Raw genomic sequence first — 21072 nt, 5'->3', positions numbered from 1 at the left:
AACAGCCTAAGCTCCACTTTCAGAACTGTATATTTATAATTGTTTACATGCAGTAAAGGCACTAATACTTTTAAAGACTAACAAATGATGCAAACACTTTTATTAAAGTTTTCTCATTTAAAAAAAAAGAAAGTCTGACCAGAGTTTGGACATATACAGAAAGTTAAATGGGTTGCTTATTAAGGGTGAAGGTGGGTCTCAAAAAGTTGAAGACAATTGCCTTCTGGCCAACTGCTTCTCCCCTGCGACTTAGTTGTAGACCAGTAAACTGAAGACTCGTGTTATAAAGGACAAGGGTAAAGGTAAAGGGACCCCTGACCATTAGGTCCAGTTGTGGCTGACTCTGGGGTTGTGGAGCTCATCTTCCTTTATTGGCAGAGGGAGCTGGTGTACAGCTTTCGGGTCATGTGGCCAGCATGACTAAGCGCTTCTGGCGAAGCAGCCCACAGAAATGCCATTTACCTTCCCGCCGGAGCAGTACCTATTTATCTACTTGCACTTCGTACTTTCAAACTGCTAGGTTGGCAGGAGCAGGGACCGAGCAACGGGAGCTCACCCCGTCGCAGGGATTCGAACCGCCGACCTTCTGATCAGCAAGCCCTAGGCTCTGTGGTTTAACCCGCGCCCCTCTCCACAGTGCCACCCGTGTCCCTCTAAGGACAAGGGTACCATCAGATATTTGAGTACTGAACTGCACTGACAGGGATGCCCTCAAAGTACAGTAATACATCCTTTGACAGCTGAGGTGATAACTGTGGCTAGTTAAGATGCGGGGGGAGCTTGTATTATTTTAATCCAAATCATGAGATTTCAAGTCAAATGCCCTTCCCCATAAACACTAACAGAAACGTTTCTGAAATACTAATTTGAGAATAAAAGCCCAGAGATTAGTTTGCAAAGACCAAAAAGTTCCTGTACTTAATGCAAACACACTTTTGCCCCATTTTATCTTTGAGACTTATTCCTTTTCAAATACCTAGCAGGAGTTGGGGTCCCAGTATCCCATTAATGGATTAACACCCCCCCACCTCAACCTGCAGCTCAATAATAATAAAATAATAGACAGTTGCTCGTAAAAACACATGTGGTTTAGACCACAGTGCCACCTGCGTCCCTTCTTCTCATATGTAAGAATTAGGTCACAACTTATAAACTCAAAAAAACCCCTGTACATTTAAAGCACAGCAATGGATGGAAGTCTTGTGGTGCAACTTTATGAATGAGTTTATAGTCTCAATTTAAAGCAGCACGATCACTTATTATGCCTTAAGGTTCATTTGAAAATCAACTAGCTATACTTATAAGAGCTTTATTGTACTGTTCACCTTGTGAATTTCTTCTGAAATGGAAGCATCTGAAAATGTGGTTTTGTAAGACTTTCTGTTATCCACTTTCAAATAGCAAGTGAAATTTAAAGCATTCCCTGAATTAAGTAGCAGAAATATAAAGCAGCTCATCGAACACAATCTTTTCAGGGGTTTCAAGCTTGTTTTTCATTCTACCTTAGGCTCTGAGTCCTAGCTTACACTTGGTTGGTTGGCATCTGTCTGTCTCGAGAGACAATGGAGTACACCTCTGGGGGTGAAGTCAAACTGCTAAGTTCGCAACACCCAAGTGACCCCACCCCCGGGGAACAAAACTGTGGGGTGTGTATGGAGGTTCTGGATTGTCCTGACAACAAGACCCCCCTCTTGACCTCACAAGGAACGGAAAGCAACGCGTTTGGCAATAGCTTGGCTGCAGGAGTTGCTGGAAGGAGACGTACAAGGTGCCATCCAACCGTCTCAGGGACTCCATTCCAGATATGTGTTTACTCATTATTTTCTTCTCCCGAAGATATCCCATACACCCCAAGCTTACACTGGGAGACAAGAAAACCTGCAGTCAAGAGTTCTAAAACCTTTACACATTCAGATTAACATAGGCAGCCACCAACCTTACTGTTATGATGGGTTCCTCACACCAGATTTTCATAACTTCACTAGTCTGACGAGCCCCTGAACTTCTAGAAAGAGCTCAGTTCATCAAAAATAAATCAACTAGTTTCTTTTACAAATAACTTTGCACAGAAAAGGAGGGCTGGTTCTTCTCTTGTATGTTGCATTGTCTTAAAAAGTTTTACACCTGGCAGAAGTTCCTTTGGTTAAGCAGATGCTCAAATATGCTTCACAGCTTGATCCTATGCATGCTTACTTCTGAGTTACCGAGTTTGATAATGCTCACCTCCATGTTAAGTATGCACAGGATTGCAGTCCTACAAACATGTGAAATGTCAAGAGATCACAGTTGGGGAAAATCTGTAAATTTCAAAATCTGGTGTCAGGCAATAATTTTATTAGGACCAAAGTGCCACAAATAACAAGCAAAGCTTCTGAGTTCACAAAACTCTTCGTATTACACCTGAAACACACATTTCCACCACCCTGTTGGGGTCACTGAGAACTCAAAATGGCAAACACCTGTTTCCTAATGAATCCTGAATAGAAAATGAAGACCGAGTATAGTTTTCCAAATCCTGTTTCAGTGCTCTAGCTTGAAAAACTGTCCTTGAGACTGACTCTAGCTAATAAACACTCATGCCACATGGATCTTACCTGACATTTCTCACTAACTTTTGTAATAATTTACTGGGACAGTTCATCAGAATAAGCCTCTACTGGACAAAACTCTGACCCTCCCACATCTGAGGGTTTGCACCAAAAAAGGCAAACATTATTTTTTTTAAAAAAATGTGCTTTAAGAAAATGTATGGGTTATACCCAAGTTACACAAATAAAAATCTGCTCATTCAACTGAGCTTTACCAGACCCTTGTCCACAGTACAAGCTGCTGTTACTCCAAGGAAAGTGCTGGGATCTGCAGAGGGCAGCTGCAGAGAGGAAGAAGGAAACTGGCAAAAGCAAAGCATTGGCAGTAATGGGAAGAACAGAGGAAGAAAGTCCTCTTCTCTGAGGGAGTCCAAAGAAGTGATGAAATTGTTATGACAGAAATAAGATTGTTTATTATGTGTGCATTTATATTTTAAAATCTTAATAAATATTTATAAAAAAAAAAAGAAAGTCCTCTTCTCATGTAGACTTACACTCATGTAGTTTGGGATGTAACCCATGTTATTTACTATGGAGGGAAAGACCAAAAATTGGAAAGGAAAAGGTAAAGAATGTTATGTGTTCGTTAATTAAGATAAAACCTGAATTACTATATATTTCACTTCATTTTTATGAAACGGATACTGTTTTTAAAATGTGTATTGTATGGCTGTCATTTTATGGCAGGATTAGTTTTCACAGGGGGCCGGCAGCAAAACATGGTTGGAAACCAAAGCCAGACAGGAATTTGTGGCTACCTGTGAATGTAGCATTATCATGAGTACATAGTGTGTTTCTGGAAAATTAGTTTCCAGATGCCCCAGAGATTGCACAATAAGAATGTACAGTGGTGCCCCGCAAGACGAATGCCTCGCAAGACGAAAAACCCGCTAGACGAAAGGGTTTTCCGTTTTTCGAGGCGCTTCGCAAGACGAATTTCCCTGTGGGCTTGCTTCGCAAGACGAAAACGTCTTGCGAGTCTTGCGAGTTTTTTCCCTTTCCCCCCCTTTTTCTAAGCCGCTAAGCCGCTAATAGCCGCTTAGCCGCTAATAGCCGCTAATAGCGCTAATCCGCTAATAGGGATGCTTCACAAGACGAAAAAACCGCTATACGAAGAGACTCGCGGAACAGATTATTTTCGTCTTGCGAGGCACTACTGTATATGGACTAATACTCAAAGATTTTGGTTTGAGAGAATAATGAGCTGTACACCTTTGCTCAGGGATCCCATTGTGCTGGGGCTATACTGTTTGAAGCATAATGAGCTGTAAAGCAACACTCTCGTTTCAAGAATCACTCGTCTCGGAACTTCCAGGTTGGCAACCCCGGCAATGGCAGAGCTCCTCCGATCGGGAGGAACTTGCTCCGTGGAAAGTAGGGTCTGAACCGCCACGGTGAAGGCGGAGACCCATTGAAATCACAGGCGGAAGAAGCTTGTGAACCTGGGATTCGGCTGGCACCTTTTGCGCCTCCCCTACTCGCGGGGAAACCCTGTTTTGGGGATCCGGAGCAACGTGGGGTGAGCGGCGCGGTGCTCTGAATCGACTGCTTCTTTCACGGAGTGAAGCCGCATTGCTGTTGCCAGAGAGCGCTGACTTTTTCTTGTGGACAATTGGATTTTAAACAACAACCCGTGAGTAAAACGGAAAATTGGATCTTTAAATATCTTAATTTGGCATCGAACGGGGAAGGTTCAAAACAGGAAGTCCGCCTTCCCCTTTTGTAAATAGACTGAAGCAAAGAGATTACAAGTTAAGGTCTCGGAAAGCCTTATGTAAAGGATTAAACTTCCATCGATTGAAATTATTAGACCCCCCTTGGAAGCAGGAGAAGAGGGGGGAAATTTTGGACTGTACATCCTGCAGGAGAGAGTGATTAAAATTAAATTACCACTTATCTGAACCTGGGAACGGGCTCCCAGTGATTGGCGTTTCGGGAGAGTTCATTGACAGCGAAGAGAACGGATGTTGACAGTCAGTTAAATAAGAGAAATATATTGTTTCCATTGTCCGCTTCTGCGTTTAAAAGGGAGGAAAAGTATCTGAAAATTGAAACTATCTTTACTTTTTTATCTGTGTTGGAAAAGATTGATACAAGTGGAGACTGTTCCCCTCTAGAGGGAGCTTTTGAAACTGTTACAAGAGTGGAGCTGGGAAATCTCCAGCTGCTTGATAAGAACTGTGAGAACTAGAGATTGATCTTGGATATTCAAGAATGTCGACAGGAGAAGCCTTATGGACTGCATTTTCTAAGATAAGCCACTTGTTGGAACAGCTTCATAAAAAGATGGATGCTATGACTACTAAAATTGACATTTTGGAACCAAAAGTGAGCACCAATACAGAAATTATTCAGGATTTGGCACAGGAATCTATTTCAACAGGACACATTGCTGAAAAAGAGGAGAAAGTTGCTGTTGTTGAACCTAAAGTAATACAAGGGGGAGCCTTAGCCTTACAGAGGCAAATTGAGGACTACAAGTTGAGGCCCTTTATGATTGAGACTAGAAAAAGTCAGATTTTGAAGATCGGAGCCTGGCCTGGACTAGAAAAGGAAAGTTGGAAAGATCCCTCTATGCAGGGATTAACTGACTTTTGGAATATGGACTTGGGTCAGGAGGAGATTGGAGTTCTGGGGGCCTTTGGATTTGGAGGAATTTTGAAACATGCTCGGAAATACTTTATAGATCCTAGTTTTAATTATGGAAATCTGTCTGACCTGTCGAGAAGGAATAAAAGTATCGTTGGATTGGAGTTTCCCCGAGATCTGTTCTTTAGCATCAAAGAATATGAAGAAGACTGGCAGAAGGGACGTGGAAAAGAGTTAAGAGCCTCGGACATAAGATCTCCAGGTTGATGGACTGTATGGAGTTGACGGAAGTGGCTGGTAGAGTCCGAGACTGGGGAGAGGAGATGGTGGAAGAAGATTGGAAATTTAAAGTCTATATATAGAAATATTGTAAAATTAATGAGTAATAGAAAAATGTTGGAAGGAAATTTTATGGCTTTAGCTGAAATGCTATAAGGAGTTAAGCTTAAATAAGTATACTAATTTTAATGGAAATAAGATTAAAAATATGTTGAGACATTTATATGATAGAAAATAGAGAAAGTTGGAAAGGAATTGCTGAAACAATTAATGGAAGTGGAATACAAAGAGGGAGGTGAGAGGAGGTCAATGATACAAGGGAATGAAAGATAGAATATGGAAAAGGTATGATGTATGTTTTTAAATTGTTTTTGTTTGGTTTGGTTTAGTTTATTGTATTAGTTTAATTTGTTAAGGTTGTGTTTTGTATTGTTTATGTATTGTATTGTTTTTTCTCTTTTTTGTTCTTTTTCTCTTTTGTCTTTTTTCTTCCTTTTCTTTTTTGTAAGCTTTAAAAGTAATAAATATTAGGTTTTCTTTTTTTAAAAAAAAAAAAAGAATCACTCGTCTCATTTTGTTCTGACCTGGTCCCTTTTCACAATTCACCAGATGTATTTTCAAGAAGAAAAATCATGTTTTGAAGACACAATGACATGTTTTATTACTCAGGAAAAACTCAGAGGCCAAATTAGTCCTTATGTCAGGAATGGATGCCTGTCAAGAAGAGTGTGTAATACCTAATGATTTAACTAGATAATGGACAGTGGTTGATAACAGTGCCCTCAATATCTGCTTGTCCTATTTCTTTGTTCAAACTTGTGTTATAGCTCCTACATTCTTCCTGGGAACAATATGTTTTCGGTCAAGAGCAGGGCAAATACACCACAATAACAAGGGGATTTTATCATCTGCTTAGGGTCTGGTAGTTTTGGCAGCTGCTGCCCAGCTAGTTCAAAACCACAGTTAACTCATATGACAGGCTGACAGGAAATCAGAAGAACAAAAAAAAAGTTCTGTCAGGACAAAAATAAGAACAGAAACTTGTAGTATATTGGAAAGTTAGGAAGGACTTTCAGCAAAGAGGTTCACCATAGCTATTACTATGCATAACAGAAAAAGTCTGTTCTCTTAACTTGCTACTTAGGACATGCTTCTGTATTAGTGTGTCAAAATACTGCTATGTCCATCCTACAGCTGCCTGAGTTTCTGATTCAGTGCTATGGCAAACAGAAGTGCTCCTGGGAGAAAGTTTATCTTCCACTCCCAGGACATTACCACCAAACCAAGCCAGTCACCCATGCAAAATGGGTCAGTCCAGCAACCATCCCCAGCAGCCGCAAGCCTGGGAGGGAACAAAGACACCTTGAACATCCTGCAAAAGAGGGTGATGAGGACTAGATTTTGTCTAATCTCCAAATAAAAATACGCAGCTGTGCCTCAAGTTGGCAGCTGTATCAGGTAACCATACAACTGAACCTGAAACCTCAGCTGCCAGAGACTCAAAAAAGCATTTTCATATTGTAAGCTCCTTGCGGCAGAACTTGTATACTGTAAACCATCAAGAGTACTGATTATAAAAGTATCAATAAAACTACTACTACTAATAACACCATCAGAACTGCCATAGTTTAGTATTCTATAAATAAACCTTGCAGATTTGTTCCCTAGTTATTGGCCCACAAAAAATGTTTACTAGTCTGCTTGTCCACAGTATACCATTTCTGGCACATCTATAGACTAAAAGAGCCAGCTACCTGCTTCCAATATTCAAAAGCTTTCTTGCCTGGTGATTCCGGGTAATCTGGCAGGGGCAATTACAAACCTGGTATAAATGCATTTTCAGTAATCTAACCAAAGCTGCCTTTTCCAAACTGGCAGAGATTAGGCCAGAACTGAAAGGTCAACTGATCCATTTACATGAATGAAGAAACTTGGTATTGCACAAAATGTTATCTAGGAAAATAGATAACTGATGTTTGTTCATTCAACCCTGTGGCAACTAAGGGATTGGAAGTGACACAAAAAACAAAATAATTGGAAAACAATTGGTCTATCAAGACCATTTTGTTTGTTATGGCTAAGCTATGTAAGAAATATTGCTTGGCAATCCCTGCTAAAACCATTAAAAAAACTTTTAAAGACTAAATTACATTCAAAAGGTTATTCAGATTATAACTTGCAGAATAAATGGCATATCATAAAGATGATAATTAAGTGGCAATAAATACTATCCAAGTCATCAAGGTAACAAAGTTAAAGGTTATCGGAACTGAGTACTTTCTTCTCATCTTCAATTTCTAATTTTGGAGAAAATAAATCTCAGATGAATATTCTTGAAAATATGAATTTGATCCTCAGTAGATTTAGTGATTACTTAAGTACTAGAGGGGTCTAACAATGGATAGGTAGCCGTGTTGGTCTGCCATAGTCAAAACAAAATAAAAAAATTCCTTCCAGTAGCACCTTAAAGACCAACTAAGTTAGTTCTTGGTATGAGCTTTCGTGTGCATGCACACTTCTTCAGATACACTGAAACAGAAGTCACCAGACCCTTCTATATAGTGAGAAGGTGGGGAGGGGTATTACTCAGAAGGGTGGTGGGATTGGGTGATTGGCAGATAGCTGTGATGAGCCTGTTGACGACTCTCCTATTGCAGTCGTTAAGAGTCGACTCTCCTATTGCAGTCGTTAAGAGTCGTCAACAGGCTCATCACAGCTATCTGCCAATCACCCAATCCCACCACCCTTCTGAGTAATACCCCTCCCCACCTTCTCACTATATAGAAGGGTCTGGTGACTTCTGTTTCAGTGTATCTGAAGAAGTGTGCATGCACACGAAAGCTCATACCAAGAACTAACTTAGTTGGTCTTTAAGGTGCTACTGGAAGGAATTTTTTTATTTTGTTTTAACAATGGATAGTTTTTGTTAAGCCCTTCAGAATCTCCCAGCAGGTCTTCAAGAAAATTTCAGTCTAGCAGCAGAGTAACTTTCAAAGTCACGGTAATAAGGCTAATTCCTTTCCAGTGAGTGGGTGGAAAGGGGTGGAGGGCTAGGGGAGGACTGTAAATGGAATAATTGTTTGCCTATGAATGTACTTTGCAAATCAGTTCAGTCTTCACATTGCTTCAAAGCCACAAGACATTAGCCTGATTGTAAACACTTTGATCTGATCCTCACCCTCTCCCCAAGTTTTCATCACCTCAGTTAGGGCAAGGTGCCCCAAAGGAGAAAGTATTTATTGACCATTGTGGCTTCTCTACATCTAGGTATCAGCCACAACAATTTAAAGTTGCTATTATGCATTCGAATCTCCTAGTGTGTCTGGGATCAGCCCCAAAGAGCCAAGCCACCAACGGAGGAGGGTAATATGACCTAAGAACCATTATTTAAAGAACTACTTTGTGAAGTCTTTCATGATTGAACTAAGATTTGAACCTGCATGATGAAACTCCATGTCCAAAGCAACATCTACCCTAATCAAGCTCAAGTTTCATCCAGGAGACAGTGAAAAAGGACAAGGGAGTCAACACAAATTTAATAAGCTTGTTTAAGTTCTATTTTAATTTCTATGAAGTTCTTCCTTTTTATCTCATTGCATTCAGGGCTTTTTTCTAGAAAAAAAGGTGCCGTAACTTGTTGAGGTTTCTAAGGGGGAGCACCCACCCAAAGTTGTTTTGCACAAACAATATTGTTTTTAATTTTAAAATATTGAATTTTAATATTACTTTTAATATTCTAAAAGGTCCAGAGCACATGAAACACATCTGAATGCTTCCTCGCATAAAAACAAGTTAAGGAGAAAACTAAGCAAGTCTCCCCCCCAACATACAAGCTTTCCAAAACCAGAAAGCTCCATCATAGGAGGATGATTCAAACATGCACTTCTCCATACAGTTTGAAGTAACAAACTCCAATAAAAACTACAGTCAATTTGAGAACATCAAATTCAGAATTTACAGGTAGCAAGTATTGATCACAGGGCCTAAAATTACAGGAGGTGGAAGTAAGAGGCTTTGGGAACAAAGCCCAATAACTTAAAAAATAATCTAATCTGTTCCCCAGTAGAAGCCAAGCAGTTCTGGCCACCTGCTCAGACCTTTGCAATGAGGAGTGCCTTTAAAAGGATACTACATACAATTGCAATTATGTGTCCAAGTGTTACGGAGAAAATGTAAAGAGATTCATTAGGCCTGATCAATTTCTGTAAAGATGCATAATAAGAAAGCACAAAAATATTGTTGTTACGAGCGCAAAATTTAAGCAAACAACTAGCACAAGTAAAAAACCTACTCAGGAATAATTAACCTGTAACTGTGTGAAATGTGGGGCTTGCAAGCATGCACACCCTGCCTGCTCCATCCCCCAATTTTTCCATGTACAGCAGCAGGGTATGAAAGGAGCCTGCAAGCATGTTTGCTTGAACACACTTACAAGCCTTCCTGCCAGCAGGAGCCCTCTGTGATCAGGGTTGCCAACTGCAGGGAGGCTTATAATTGTATTCAAGTGTGGCATGAGGTCTTGCCACTAAAAACAGCAAGGTTGGGGCAGAAAGCTAAAAAATCCTGTGCCTCTCACACAGTTACAGATTAATAATTCCTGAACAGGACAAGATTTAGTACTAATTTGATAAAAAGGCACCCAAGAATTCAATTTGAGGTACCCCAGACAAGTTTCTTAGAGGACAGCTACGCTGAGTAGTGCAAGGGTAGGCAACCTAAGGCCCATGGGCCGGATGCGGCCCAATCGCTTTCTCAATCCGGCCTGCGGACGGTCCAGGAATCAGCGTGTTTTTACATGAGTAGAATGTGTCCTTTTATTTAAAATGCATCTCTGGGTTATTTGTGGGGCATAGAAATTCGTTCATATATTTTTTCAAAATATAGTCCGGCCCATCACATGGTCTGAGGGACATTGGACCGGCCCCCTGCTGAAAAAGGTTGCTGACCCCTGGAGCAGTGTGACTGGATGCAATATGCTAATCTTTAACAGGGCAGGTAGATTCATGAGAACCACATTTGCAACTTCCTTATTCTGATGGCTGGAACGATTCTGTTTATCACAATCAAATTAAATGATGGACAAGTCCATGACCACCGCAACCCTCTTTAACTGTTTCCTCCACTTTGACCTGTCCTAAACTGTCCTTCAAGGCATCAGAAACAATTATATCATCTCTTTGTTTAAAAAAAAGTTTTAAAAACTGCTCTCGGGAACTAGTACCTTTGACTCAGACATTTAGCTACTATTAAAAGAAACTATTAAATATCATGAAACATACAGAGCCAGCAGTAAAGACAGCAGCACGCGAGACATTAACATGAATCCAAGCCTATCTCACTGCAACATGTCACATGACATTCCATTCCAAATACAAGTGCATTGGAAGCAGATATACGTCCTATAGCTTAGTTTTAAAAAGTCTTCTCTGCAGAAAATTTTATTGATCTATAAAACTTCTCTATTTCTATGATATGAAAATTTAAGCCAAGGGAGGAAAAAGAGCTCAGTTGTCTGCAGCAGAAGTCTAGAGACTGGGAAAGGATTAACCAGCTTTGACTCTGTCCTATTTTAGGATGCCTACTTGAAATATCTCCTGAACTAAATAACTAAACAAGGCCCCCCAATCAGAAAACAAACTGGAATTGTGAATAAGAATAAAATGTTCGTTCCTGGGCAGGAACAATTGAACTTTTTTGACGCTGTAAAATCTCATGTCATACTGTACACGGCTGTTACAGCACCAGCAACAAGAAGCCAAGACAAAACCAAAAGTTTCATTTTAAGTCCAGTGGGAAATTGCTAACACGAAGACCATTCAGATATATTATGCTGCATGCACTGAAGTAGAAGTACTATCCATTCTGCTTCTTCCGTAGCAGGTTCCCAAGTCTCATCCCTCCGTGCTGCAGGAGCTTAAGAGTCTGGCACAGCAAACTCTCTTCTAGCTGAGTGTTACAGAGGGAAACAGTATGCATATGGAAGTTTACAATAGCCTAGGAGACATTGATACAGTCCAGATGGAGCTCTAAATCCTATTGAGTTCAATATGTGCATAGGATTATTTCTTATAAGACACTCAAACTTGGGATATCCTCTGTGAATCTTCACTGCATAGTTCTGATGGCATTATTTCAACAGACATGTATGACATTGGGGACATCCCCCACAACTGTAAGGACAACCTCTCAGCTAAATGTATCCACACAAATACATGGTACAAAGGTGAGAATTTGTTCTTTTTCAGACAGGTTCTACCCTGATGACAGAAACTAAGGGGCTGAATAGGTACATGTTCTGCACGTAGAAAGACAACCAGTTCACTGGGAACTGACTTATATGCATTTGAAAATTGGTTTTGACCTATTGGCATGCCTCACTTCTGTTTTTTCCATGCAACAATTCTTCCGCTCAATGAGTGAAGTTCTGAATTTTCAATGTAGGTTGCAGGGATTATGCATTCAAATAAAATGATTTCAACATAAACTGATTTTCTACTTCAATGTCCCCAAAGCAGCTTACGATAAATGTAATAGGAACATAACACATTTAAAGTTAATAAAATAAACTCCCGGAAAACAATTAAAATGGCCTAGAGAAACCAGAACAGTCTCATGTTCAGAAACCAAATGCATAACAAAGATAAATTTTCTTCTGTCAAACTTCAGTAAAATAGACCTGGCTGATCTCCCTTGGAAGTTCAATTGTGCAGATACCTATCACAGTAAAAGCTACCAACGAATGACGTCAGTGGCACATACAGAGTCATAGAATTGTAGAACTGGAAGGGACGCTGAGGGTCTAGTCCAACCCCCTGCAATGCAGGAATCTCAGCTAAAGTATCCATGGCAGATGGTCATCCTCTATATATTTACAGTATTTACACCCTTCCTTTTTCCCTGACAGGGACATCGTTAGTTGATTTTTAATTCACAGAAAGGGGGAAGGCATATAAGGGAGAAGATGTCCCCTAAGTGGTTTGAGGCCTTAAAAAGTCAAACACAGAACCTTAAATTATCGGGGGGGGGAGTGCTTTTGGCTTAGCCTGGATACTAGCTAGGCCAACATTTACTTGGACCTTTAGAAGTTTCTGAACTACTGAGGGGAGCTCCAGCTACAGAATATCTCTCAATAAAAACTAAAATTCTAAGCCCTTTGAATAATAAGCATTGCATATTCTGGCTATAGTCCCTTCATCAAAATCTATGGAGTAAACCCTTACAGTACTTCTCCAGAAATCTATTGGAATTCCAGAAGCTTCAGCTTTCTAGCAGAGCTTTCCAAATTGGCACGCTAACCTATATTTAAGATACTACTGTGGAACAACCAATATTAAGAGTAAGCAATTCAGTATGTATGTGAGTTTCTACCAAATGTTCTCCAGTGTGACCAAGAGAGAGAATACAGGAACCTAGAAAGGAGGATGGGACATGTCTTAGACATAGTTCCTTTTCTATGCACGGAGCTGAACAGGTAGGGAAACTCAAACAAAAGGATACAGTATAAGCAACAAGAGGCCTGGCCTATACTGGGCCCATCCTCTTTTAGCACAAAACTAAAGATCCACATTCACTTTTAATGAAATGAAAGAAGAGGAGGGAGCATGTCCAGTAACAAGTGAATTTTGATTTGTAAAAGGTGCTTTAAACAAGTATTGCATATAATAATAATAATTTTATTATTTATACCCCACCCATCTGGTTGGGTTTCCACAGATACTGTATGTTGCTATCCTCCCCAAAATTTTCTTCCGCCCCCTACCCCCATCTTCTTTTTTTGCCATTGCTTTAAAATTTCCAGAAACTTTACATCTCTGATTCCACCCTGTATGCATATATTATACTGAGGGCAGCAAAAACCCTTCACCCAAACCAATTAATTGTTCTACATATTTGTGAATTCCAGTTCTATACAGGGCTATCTAGTTTTTTGCTAGCTCCTAAATGTCTCATAGTGACCTGACCCTTGTGACTGCAAATTAAGTAGCATAGGCAGCGATGCCTTAAGTGACATGAGGAATATATAACTACTCTGAAAGCCATAGTAGGAATCCCCTGCCCAAAAATGAAGTCTGTTGGAGTTCCTATGTAAAAATTTGGGAGTATTTTAACATCACAGAGTATATTGAGTGATATATGAGATAGAAAACCTTACCTGATTATTTATTTAGGTGCATCCGATCAGAACTACCTACAATTAACATTACCGGTTTCACATACTTTTGTTATGATATTCCATTACTAAATTGTAATGAAAAGCTGCAAGTAATAATTTACACAAAATTCTGACTAATTAATAACACCTTGTCACTCCATACACTGCTGCACCAGCCAGCCCTGACAGATGCTGAAAAGCACAACCATATTCAACCTGTTCTGCATCCGTTGCACTAGTTAACAATTTCCTTCCAGGTCCAATTCAAGGTTCTTGTGTTAATCTTTAAAGCAGGAATTAGAAATGTCAGGCCTGGGAGGCAAATACAAGCCTCCCTATCAGGCTTTTGGGACTCTCCCCAGGCTATACCCCTCACCTCACCCACCATTCTACATCCTTCTTGAGCGCTTTGCCTGGCTGAACAGTATCCCTTAAATTATGGCAATGCCTTTTCCTTGCCTGGATGGAGAGATATAGAATATGTATGTGTTAGTTTCTGTGTGTAGAAATCTCTGGGTTATGCATGGCTAAAATATATTCTATTGTACAAAGGCAATGGTGGCATCTATTGCCCCAGCCACCTTTGCCTCTGTCCCCACACTAACTAGTAGTATGCAGTGGCCAGATCACTCCGCAAAGGAATGCAGCCCTTGGGCCAAGAAAGGCTTCCTACCCCTGCTTTAAAGCCGTGCATAGCCTAGACTCACATACCTCAAAGACTACTAGTCTGCTGAGGTGAGGTCAGTCAACAGGCTTTGTTATTTGTAGTGTCTTTGTGGCAAGTTACAACTGCAACAACTCAGAAGCACAGACCATTCCCAAACTGTCCTAGCAGCTATAGGTTAGGACATCTACCTCTTTGCTTTATTTTCATGAGGAAAGCAAGACCTATTTCTTTAGGATGATTTTTGGTAGAGGCCTTCCTGTAGATTTAGTTTACTACGTAACTGGATTTTCTCCTTATTAGTATCTTTAATTACTGGTGGTAAACTGCTTTGAGCAACCAGAAAAGACATGGAGCATGTCTTGTTGACATTTAAGAACTCACAAAGTTTATGGGAGGCAAGAAGCCACATTTATTACTTTATAGAAGCCACATTTATTAGTTCTCATTGATGCTTGTTCTTCTGTATGTTTTAACAATTCAAGCATTAGTAATACTTTCCACCAACTTATTAGGTTAATTACAGAGTTTAACAAAACACCCCCACCCTATGTTACTGTCTCATCTTCTGGTGAGATGGTAGATTTCTATAGCAAATTCCATATATTTTATATTCAAGTTATTTTAAAACTATTGGGTGTCAGGTGTAAGCCATCAACTAGAGACTTGCTAATTTTTAATTTGTTAGCAGTGGTTTTCAACCTTTGAGTCAGTGGCTCCCTTGACCAACCACATTTTTTCTGTGGCTCCACTGTGAGAGCCACTTACACTGGGGTTCCATTACAGGACATGTGTAAGTGGGGATTCTCCCGTTCCGCCCCTGCCCCACCCTGTTCTGCCCCCGCTGAGTCCCCTGAATGTTCCTCAGGGAGAATGAGAGAGAAGTAATGCAGGAAGATGTGGGCTGCAAGTTAATGAAAGAACATTCAGGGCTCCTTTGAACATTCCTCAAGTCTCCCCAGGGTGCCCCAGCACACTGGTTGACAACCAATGGGTTAGTGTATCCTGGAACTTTGAATCTTGACACCATTGTCTAACTATGAATTGATCTCTTTTTTTGTTACACTCTCCTCAAAGATGCAACATTTTATTTTAATTTTTTAAGGATCAATAAGGGTTATGCAGTCCGGGACCCCCATGTACCAATAAAACAAAAATCCTCAACATTCAAAAATTCTGTTTTTTACACTGAAGTATTTCAGTAATTCTACCATATTTTGATATTGTAGCAGTTATACACTGAGGTCCAGCGTTTATACACTGAGGTCCACTGAGGAACCAGGCAGAGGGCCTTCTCGGTAGTGGCGCCCGCCCTGTGGAACGCCCTCCCATCAGATGTCAAAGAGATAAACAACTACCTGACATTTAGAAGACATCTGAAGGCAGCCCTGTTCAGGGAAATTTTTAATGTATTTTTAATCTTTGTTGGAAGCTGCCCAGAGTGGCTGGGGAAGCCCAGCCAGATGGGCAGGGTACAAATAATAATAATAATAATAATAATAATAATAATAATAATAATAATAATAATAATAATTTTTATCTCACACATTATTTTGGAAAATAAAAGCCCCTACTTGGGATAAAGTCTTATGATCAATAGCTTGTCAGAGTGTGAAATACTGAACTGCATTTAGTAATCCCAGTAATTATAATGGGTGCTTGCAGAGAACTAACAATGATACTCAAAACATACCAGAACCTCCCTCTTCACATGACTTCTAGGAGGTCATGAGAAAAGTGAAAAAGTAGGACTTCACATGTATTGAGGTTTAAACTACTGAACTCAAGTATGTGTCAATCAATCTGCATTTAATAAGGAGGAGACTTGTGGAAGCAAAGGCTTCTCTCCCACGTTTACTGAAACAAAGCCAAAATATTTAGCATCAAGAATGCATTCCTGGTTCTCCACACTGGTGCCAGAGGTTCCAGCACACTGTTTAGACAAAAGAACAACTGCAGGAAGCACATGTAAGAAAAATGGAAAACTGATCAAATGGAAACATCTAGGTGTATGTGAATGGGTCCAAAGCTAACATCCCAGCATAAATAACAGCCAGGAAAGTCACCTATAAGTGCTGTCCTGTTTCAAATTTCATTACTCCAAAATGATCTAGAGTTTCAGAACCATGTTCTCAACACACTTCAGCTGTTTTCATTCAATGTTTCGCATGAAATAGGCATACTAACTCAAAAAACTCATTTTCAGCGGTCACAAGAGCTATGCTGATTGCCATCAGTCTAAAGTAGCACAGTAGCACAAACTTCAAGATGGGTAGAGAAGGATGCATTTTTCAGAATTAGAACTTGAGATATCTTATGCCTTGTGAAATGGTATTACCTGACTTTGCTTCTGTCTGAACTAATATTTAGGCTATTCATCCTGAGTGGATACAACAAGCACCTCCTCTCAAGGCAGGTAATTCAGCTGCATCTCTGAACTGGGGAGAAACTGAATGCTCTACTGAAAACTAAGCAGAGACAGCAAAGAATTGCCCACCTCCAGTGGAATCCAACTGCAAGACATACACTCAGAACAGAAGATTGTGCAGAGTTGCAACAGAAAGCCTTTACTGTTAGTGGATAAATAAAGGAGCCTAGGAGTCCAAACTAATTAATTTATCATTGCATGTTTGCAGCACAGTACTGTACCTCCACACAGTTAAAACAATTAGCAAATTAGCATAAAGTGGTGTGTAGATAATGGGCATTTTTGTCAAAAGGTCCCCCCCCCCCCGGTTGATACTATACAGGGGCCACTTTTCTTCAGAAGAGAGGAACCCACTTCCACACATTAAACTTCCCCTAAATGCTTATCAGCCTCCAGTCTGTAGGACACAAGGGTAGGAAAGTCATTACTTTTCAGCCAGCAGTGACAAACTAGAAGGCACCCGCTCTGACTGCAAAAAGATTAACATCCATGAAAGCTTATGTCCTAATAAATCCATTACTCTTTAAGGTGCCACAACACTATCGGTTTTACTACAACAGACTGCTGAGGCTTCCCCCTATGGAAGTTGTCATTTAGAATTGAGCTTTTATAGAATTGCTCCTTTCTATTTTTTAATAGCACTGAATATATACTTCACTTTAAGGAAACATCCCTTCAGGAAACATCCCTTCAGGAAACATCACATGTCCTAGCATATCTTCAGTTTACCAGCTAATAATAAATTTCTAGTTAGTCCAGAGAGTGTCAAGCTTCCATATCTGTTCTTGTATCAAATACTTAGTTATCAGAAATGTATTCAAGGACCCGAATATCTTAGAAACATGGTACACGACTTTATCTATCTGATAATCAGCAAGTGACATATAAATTGGTATGGAAGTTGTTTACAATGTAACTTTCCACTGTGAAATATTAGTGGGAGAGAGCACAACAGCAGAAAGTCATGCTGCTCTCTCTCAAAGGGCTAATACCTAGTTTTATAGATCTAATGCATCACATGTAAAAACACAAAGCATGTTAAAGATGGAGCAATTTCCACACTCTCAAAAAAAATTGAAGTTTCGTTAGGGTAAAAACAAGCTTCATTTTGGTCATACTACTTTCTCAAGTCATACAGGACAAAAATTATTTTGCTAGCAAATATGCAGACTACCAACATTTATTTTTATTTTTTTGCTAGATGAATGGCACAGCTATCTCTTCTAAGGAACCTCCCTACCTCACCTTCAGTGAATTTGCTTTAGAATAGTTGATCAAGCTACCTGAAGAAGCATTTTAGAAAGAACTACATGTATAGTAGCTTAGTTTTCTAAAGTGTTTTCAGTGAAATTTAAATCAGTTATTTCCCCAGGACTCCAATCCATTAAACATCTTAACATCAAGTGGGTGTGCCCTATTTAGAAGATCAAATATACAATTCAGCACATCCAATCCCTGCAGTGATTATACAGAGGGTACTTCAGTGCACACTGGTCCCCTAACCATGGACACAGCCAGCATAAATTACTGGGAAATGTACTGAGTGATGTAAGAAAAATGTACTGTATACTATACTGCCTTTTCTAGCCTCACTATTGCATTTCCAAATGTGCACTACAACACCAGACCAGGAAAGCTGCTGTTTTAACACGCCCTTACACGTTGCTTCTAAATATACTGAGCTTTTTTATAAGTTGTACTAGATGCCTGTACTGGATTAAGCTTTTGGAATGCAGTGCTCATTCTGCATGTGGTGGAACAGCCAGCAATTACTGGTATCATGACCGCATTACCTACAACAAGAATAATGGTTCCAAGGCATCGCTTTACAAGTCAATAGTACCTCTGGTGAATAAATTGATTTTTTAAAAAAACCAACTTGCACTTAACATGTTCAGTATCAATGATTCCTGCAGGCCTAGCTCTCCAGGATACAGACTCTAAAGCAGTCCCAGCATATAAACATGTACCTACAGAGAAGCAATGGCTCCTACTTAGCAGTTATAAAGTTTCTAGCACTTCCAGCTGTAGATATTGGCCAAATAGTCCAGCCCACAATAACAGCACAGAATTAGGTAGCAACCTTACAAGGATTACAGAGATTGTATGTGGAACACAGATCTGAAGCATTGAGTGGCATTGCTATTACTACTATAGTTAGCATCAAGTAATTCTATCAGCTACCACTTTCTTCTCAATCAGGGAACTGTGGGTGCAGATTGAGGGCCTTAGAAATTAGCATTGCTACATTAGATTGCAGATATAATGTTGAACCATATAGCTAGATCTTTCTGAGATTCAGCATGGCAGTATTATAAAAAGGGAGCTCCTGAAACAGAGAACACTTAGCTTAGGCCTTACAGCAGCTTGCTAGTCCAACACTAACTACCAGAGAACTCATTCCTCAACATGGCAGGCAACTGCAGAGTTTTTTTTAATGAAAGGGGGCCTGCAACACTCCCAAAATGGCAAAGGCACGGCAGCAATCTTCTAGCAGGACCTCAAAGATTTCCCTACCCGTTATAGATGGCCCAGTTTCCCAGTCTCAACAAAACATCATGGTACCCCAAGGCCACTCGTTCCTACCGCCTAGCAATCCAGAGACCCTTCAATCGCAACCCAGTATCGCCGACCCTGCCTGCGGCGCACCTCAATGCTCAACACACACACACACACACACACACACACGGGGAGAGCAGAGCAGTGCTCCCAGCGCCAATTGCACCTGCTCAGCCAGTATCGCACGTCCACCTGCATTCTGGTGGGTGCCCGATCTGCGCCCCCCCCCCCGCCTTACCATCAGACGCCCCTCCGGGAAGGGAAGACCGTGGCCCAGGCCCAAGGTGAGATGCTCCTCGTGGGGAGGAGGAAGCCCGAGAGTGGAGGAGATTCGGGGCGCAGGGAGAGCGAGCGAGCGCGGAGGGATCAGCGGAGGAGAGGTGAGAGTTTGAAATCCGCCAGGAGATCCAGCTGCAGCCAGAGCTTCTTGGAGAGGCCTCGGGGGCTCCCGAATCCCGGGCCTGCGAGGGCCCCGCGCCGGTGCTGGCTGCCGCTGCCGCCGCCGTCGCCCCCACGGAGCTTCCCTGGCGCCAGGGCTCACCTACCGCGGCGCGCTCCCGCCCGCCCGCCCGCCCCTGAGAAGCCCCAGCGAGGAGGCCGCTCCCTCCCGGGACTCGCCGCCGGCACAGTGACCGACAGAGGAGGCGACCGAGCAAGCGCGACGGCGCCGCGACACGTACCTGGGGGAGGGGCGGCGCACAGGAGCCTAGCAACCGCCGGCACGAGCGCGCCGCAACCAATCAGCGAAACCTTTCCGCGGGCCGAGCCGCAGCGCAGCGCAGCTCGCCAGACTCTGCCCGTTTGGCTCGCGACAGCCCCGACCCAACCCGCCGGGCTCCGCCTCGCGCGCGCCCGGAGTGCCTGCCTCCCCCCACCCACCCCCAACCGCAGGACACGCCCTCTCGCCGAAGGAAACCACGCCCCTCCTCGGCGTACAGAAACGGGCGCACGCTCCCCTGGCCACACCCTCAGGGCTCTATATATCACGCCCCCCATCAAGGGACCGAGACCACGCCCACCGCCAGACTTATTATTGGGCAGAGGTGGATAGAATTCCGGTTCTTCGTTTCCCGATTGGCCTGTCCTAAAAATTCTTGTGGGAGGGGAAAAGCGAAGGCAGCGCGCCTTGCCCCACCTGCAAACTCCGCCCACCGCTTCTCCTTTCTTCTTGGGGACAAAGACTGAGAAAGAGTGAAGAGCGTGATTCTCCATCCCTAAAATTCGAAACCCGCCATCTATCACTTGTTTTGTCAAATAAGCGATACTGAGGTCTTATCTGTTTAGAAGATATGACTCTTAGCTCTAGATCGGAGGTTGCCAGCTGTGATTATTCGCGAGAGGAATGCACTCTGCGCGCTCTCAGAAATACGTTCATCAGCAACCAAAGCACTTTAGTGAAATACAAGCTCAGAACAAATGCAGTGGAAAAGCAATCCATAAAATATGAATGCTGTCTATATTAAGAGTGCTGAAATACAGTGACTTAAGCATTGATTTAGATCACAGGTTGTCATCCTTTTTGGGTCCACCGCTCCCTTGACCAACTACCTTCTTTCTGTGGCACCCCTGTGGGGCTCAGGAGCCCAATTACGTCACCCCTTGCCTGCAGAGCGGGCAGCCCCTCACCCCTTTTTGAACCCTCCCTTGTGGAGGGTTCCCTCAGCCTCCTCTTCTCCCCTTTCCTTGGGAGTTCTCCAGGCAGCCACAGCTGCCGCCCCGGTCTCTGAGCTGTGCCACCTGCCCCCAAAAGAGATGCCTCCTTACATTGCCCCACAGGGCCCTGGGAAGCACTCCCTGGCCAGCAGCAGAGGCA

At 41.9% G+C, this 21072-nt stretch overlaps 1 protein-coding gene across 2 annotated transcripts in view; it reads right to left on the bottom strand.

The window, feature by feature from the left end:
- Nucleotides 1–20095, bottom strand: part of DAG1 (dystroglycan 1) — a 72516-nt gene extending 52421 nt beyond the window's left edge. Inside the window, exon 1 of one of the 2 annotated variants that reach the window (XM_081851206.1) lies at nucleotides 19940–20095. The gene's annotated coding sequence lies outside the window, so the exon portion shown is untranslated. Of the gene's footprint in view, nucleotides 1–19497; nucleotides 19798–19939 lie in introns of those variants that run through there. The other variant, XM_081851207.1, reaches the window with a different exon arrangement.
- Nucleotides 20096–21072: the final 977 nt, after the last annotated feature.

Source organism: Podarcis erhardii (genome assembly GCF_964252035.2).
Source record: "Podarcis erhardii genome assembly, chromosome: 2".
Lineage (NCBI taxonomy): Eukaryota > Metazoa > Chordata > Lepidosauria > Squamata > Lacertidae > Podarcis > Podarcis erhardii.
This window is presented reverse-complemented; position numbering and strand designations above follow the sequence as displayed.